The sequence below is a fragment of the Colobus angolensis genome, unplaced genomic scaffold (assembly GCF_000951035.1).
Source record: "Colobus angolensis palliatus isolate OR3802 unplaced genomic scaffold, Cang.pa_1.0 Scaffold194, whole genome shotgun sequence".
In the NCBI taxonomy this organism is placed as follows: Eukaryota; Metazoa; Chordata; class Mammalia; order Primates; family Cercopithecidae; genus Colobus; species Colobus angolensis.
Window position 1 is genome coordinate 1314798 of NW_012115088.1, and position 5177 is coordinate 1319974.

General features: G+C 39.8%; 1 protein-coding gene and 1 pseudogene across 1 annotated transcript in view; one reads left to right on the top strand and one right to left on the bottom strand.

The window, feature by feature from the left end:
* LOC105510903 (serine/threonine-protein kinase Sgk3) overlaps positions 1 to 5177 on the top strand; it is a 213659-nt gene that overhangs the window by 109223 nt on the left and 99259 nt on the right. The gene's annotated exons all lie outside the window — the stretch shown is intronic.
* Positions 649 to 1232, bottom strand: LOC105510904 (annotated as a pseudogene).

The window sequence follows — 5177 nt, forward strand, 5'->3', positions numbered from 1 at the left end:
ATGAAATGACCTTCTCTTTCCACAGTAATATTATTTGCTTTGAAATATTCTTGATATATTCTTATAGCTGCTCTAGCTTTCTTTTTTTTGAGACGGAGTTTTGCTCTTGTTGCCCAGGTTGGAGTGAAATGGTGCAATCTCCGCTCACCACATTCTCCGCCTCCTGGGTTCAAGTGATTCTCCTGCCTCACACTCCCGAGCTGCTGGGATTACACGCATGTGCTACCACACCTGGCTATTTTTGTATTTTTAGTAGAGAAGGGATTTCTCCATGTTGGTCAGGCTGGTCTCGAACTCCCGACCTCAGGTGATCCGCCTGCCTCAGCCTCCCAAAGTGTTGGGATTATAGGCTTGAGCCACCGCGCCTGGTCAAGTTTGTCTTTCATATTGCTATTTGTTTTATATTTATCTGTTCTTTGTTTCACTTTTCTTCATTTTCTGCCTTATTTTGGATTAAGCATTATTATCCCATTTTATGTCCTTTGTTCCTTTATTAGTTATAACTCCTGTTTTCCCTTTTAATGGTTATTTTATTTTAGGATTGAAGTATGTATCTTTTTTCTATTAAACAAATAATGCTTTATTAATACAAATACACACAAACTCTAAAGCACTAAGAAATTTAAAATATCTATGTCAGAACAAACAGGTGGCAATTCAACATCCAGGGTCAACAGAATGCTTGAAGGAGACTGCAACAGATTGGATTCCCATGGTGGAGAGGGCATCTTCACAGGTGAAGGGGGGTCTAGCTGAAATAGCTTTTCAAGCTCTCTCACCTCATCAAGGATCATAAGAGGCACTCCACTCAAGGGGAGATGTGGAATCTGGTGCTCTTCAGGCAGGTCAAAACTCTCAAAGCCTAGAGGATTGAAGGGGAATAATTTTTCTATTTCTGGATAGGCATCATCTGAGGCAGGAACAGAGCTTTTTGCTTTAACAGTCTTCTCAGTCATCTTTTTGGCAGAAAAGCTTGGCTGTTTTTGTTTGAGGGGTCCACTGGTCTTTACTGACTTTTCTGTAGCTCTGTTAACAGTTCCCAAAGCCTTCCTGGTAGCTCTAGGTAAGGCTGGTGGAACATCGAATGTTTTGCCGAAACGTGGTGTTGAAACTTAAGATCTCCCATCTAAGGCTTTGATTGAAGGTCCAGACCCCAGCTTCAGCCCATCCTTTGCAGCCACAAGGGTACCTGGTTCTCCATTTTCCTTGTCAACATAGGTCAGAGTAGCCATTCTGGATTATTGCTGCTGTCAACCAGATTTAAGTATATATCTTTAATTTATTACAGTCTTATCTTCATTTGAATTATACCACATCACTTATAGAATACTTACACTTATAGGATATATCTGACAATAGTATACTTCCATGTCTCTAATGCTAGCTTTTATAATACTGTTGTCATATATTTTACTGATACATTAGATATAAACCCACAATAAGTTATTACTATTTTTGTTTAAAGTTGTTAACTTTTAGAGATTTAAATTATTAAAAAATCAAAATATGTTTACTTCTGTTGTTACTATTTCAAGTGCTCTTCATTTCTTAGTAGACTATTTCCAGAAATCCAGAATAACTTTTCTATGTCTGAAGGGCTTCCTTGAATGTTTCTTATTGTATGAGTCAAATGGTTATGAATTTTTCAGCTTTTTTTCAGTCTGAAAAAATCTTTATATAGCTTTATATATCTTTGATCTTTATATATCTTTGATTTTGAAGGATATTTTTGCTAGGTAAAGAATTTTAGGTTGACAAATTTTTTTATTCAGTACGTTATAGATGTTGCTCTACTTCTTGCTCGTATTTTTTTTTTTTTTTTTGAGAGGAATCTTGCTTTGTCACCCAGGCTGGAGTGCAGTGGTGCCATCTCAGCTCACTGCAACCTCTGCCCCCCAGGTTCAAGTGATTCTCCTGCCTCAGCCTCCTGAGGAGCTGGAATTACAGGCATGCGCCACCACACCCGGCTAATTTTTGTATTTTTAGTAGAGTCGGGGTTTCACCACATTTGCCAGGCTCATCTCAAATTCCTGACCTCAGGTGATCTGCCCGTTGCCCTCCTCCGCCTCTTACAAGAGTTGGGGTTACAGGCATGAGCCACTGTGCCTGGCCACTTGTACTATTTCTGATGAGAAATATGCTGAAATTTTTAACTTTGTTCCTCCATATATAACATATCTTTTCTTCTGGCTGCTATTAAGACTTTATCACTGGTTTTTAGTACTTTTATTATGATGTGCCTTGGTGTCGTTTTCTTCATGTTTCTAGTGTTTGAATTCATTGCACTTGTCAGATCTGTGAGTTTATAGCTTTCATCTAATTTGGGAATATGTCAGCCATAATTTCTACAAATGTGTTTTCCTATCCCATCCTCCAACACCATCCTTATCTTCTCCTTCAGGGAATCTAATTGCAAGTATATTAGGCTGCTTAAATTTTTCCACAGCTCATCGATTCTCTTTACCTTTCTCTTTTTTTTGTTTTTTTGAAACAGAGTCTCACTCTGTTGCCCAGGCTAGAGTGCAGTGGCACAATCTCTGCTCACTGAAACCTCCGCCACCTGGGTTCAAGTGATTCTCATGCCTCAGACTCCCAAGTAGCTGGGACTACAGGTGTGCACCACCATGCCCGTCTAATTTTTTTATTTTTAGTAGAGATGGGATTTTGCCATGTTGGCCAGGCTGGTCTTGAACTCCAGGCCTCAAGTGATCCATCTGCCTCAGCCTCTCAAAATGCTGGGATTACAGGTGTGGGTTACTGCACCTGGCCTTAATTCTTTTTTTCTATCTACATTTTAGAAAGTTTCTATTGCTGTCTTCAAGTTTACTAATCTTTTCTTCTGTAATGCCTAATCTTCTGTTAATCCTATCCAATGTATTTTCCACTTTAGGATTATTGTTTTCATCTCTAAAAGTCGGATTTAGAAATGTTATACTTTCTTTGTCTCTACTTAACTTTTTGAATATATTACTATTGTTGTTATTATTATTATTATTTTGTAGAGATGGGATCTCCCTATGTTGTCCAAGCTGGTCTTGAACTCCTGAAATGAAGGGATCCTCTTACCTTGTCCTCTCAAAGTGGGATTACAGGTGTGAGCCACCAAAACCTGCCTACATTACCATTATAATAACTGTTTTAATGTCCTAGTCAGCTAATTCTAACGTCTATGTCAGTTGCAGGTCAGTTTTAGTGATTACTTTTTTTTTTTATTTTTTGTGACGGAGTCTTGCTCTATTGCCCAGGCTGGAGTGCAGTGGGGCAATCTCCACTCACTGCAAGCTCCACCTCCCAAGTTCACGCCATTCTCCTGCCTCAGCCTCCCTAGTAGCTGGGACTACAGGCACCCACAGCCACGCCCGGCTAATTTTTTTGTATTTTTAGTAGAGACAGAGTTTCCCCATGTTCACCATGATGGTCTTGATCTCCTGACCTCATGATCCGCCCGCCTCAGCCTCACAAAGTGCTGGGATTACAGGCATGAGCCACCGCACCCGGCCCCTAGTGATTACTTTTTAATCTCATTATTGGTCATATTTTTCTGTTTTTTTGCATGCTTTGTAATACTGAATGCCACATATTCAATATTAAATGTCAGACATTGTGATTTTTTTCCTTGCTGGATGCTGGATATTTTTCTATTCTTATAAATATGCCTGGATTTTAATTTGAGATAGAGTTAAATTACTAGGAAATAGTTCAATCCTTTCAGATCTTACTTCCATTTCCATTTTTTTTTTTTTTTTTTTGGCAGGACCCAAGCAGTATTTATTCTAGGGCTAATTCCTCCCCAGTTTAAGTAAGGTAAGACTCTTCTTAGTATTCTACCTCCACTGAGTTGGGAGCGTTTCTAGTCTACCTGATGGGAACAGTCACTATTCCTGGCCCTCTGTGAGTTTCCAGTGCTATTGTGTCTAATGCTTTCATATGTTTTTTTCTTTGCTGTACTTTTTATAGTTTCTTCACATGCACGCACTGATCTGCATTGTCACATTCTCCGGGAGAACCTTCGGCAGGTCTCTAGGGTTCTCTGTGCACTTAACTTCCTCTTGTACACTGTCTTGTGAACTCTAACCATCTTGTTCTTCCTGGATTCATAGCCGAATCGTCTCAACTCGGGGAGTCTGCTGGGCTCTCCTTCATTCCACTTCTTGTGTCATAGTGTGTAAGGTATCTGAAAGCAGTAAGCTGGGGTAAACTTTGCTTAGGAATCATTTTCTTTCACTGCCTGATATCCAGTATCTTGAAAACAGATGTTTTATATATTTTGTCTGGCTCTTTTTCCTTTTTCCTTTTGGTTGGTTCAGGTGGGAGGGCCAATTTGGTCCTTGTTACTCCATGTTGGCTGGATTCAGAAGTCCCCTAAGGCTTTACTCTTAATAGTCACTTCACATTTTGAGGAGAGGTAGAGAAAAGTTCCAAGAGTCTATTACCAATAGCCTTTGGTACAACCCACTCTATAGATGAAGTGTGATTGTTATTTAGTCTATTTAATACTTCTTAAATCTCTAGAACATTATAAAGGTTTGCTGTGACTAGTGATTTATAGATTGTTTGGGACAGACTTTAGAACTCTGGGGCCTCCCTGAAATGTGCCATTGACATTTTCAAAACACAAGGGGCCATTGATAGATTGCAAATCAGTTTTTACTCTTACTTGGTAGTCATTCTGCAAACTGGGTTCTGTTTCTATTTTACCATCTGGGTAAGGTTGCAGTTAAGGAAAATTTACTCTCTAAAGACCTTAATGGTACATAGAGCTTGCTAACATAGGGAATTTGCTGTGATTCAAGGGTTTATTTCTAGAACACTGAAAACCTTTCTAGTCCAACTCCAAGAAATGCTGTGTGATTCTTTTTGACTTATTCTTGAGGATTTCTTTGAAATTAAAAGAGGAGCCGGGTGCGGTGCCTCATGCCTGTAATCCCAGCACTTTGGGAGGCTGAGGTAGGCAGATTACAAGGTCAGGAGTTTGAGACCAGCCTGACTAACATGGAGAAACCCCATCTCTACTAAAATAAAATTAGCTGGGCATGGTGATGCATGCCTGTAATCCCAGCTACTTGGGAGGCTGAGGTAGGAGAATCACTTGAACCTGGGAGGTGGAGGTTGCAGCGAGCCGAGCTTGCACCATTGCACTCCAGCCTGGGCAAAAAGAGCGAAACTCTGTCTCAAAA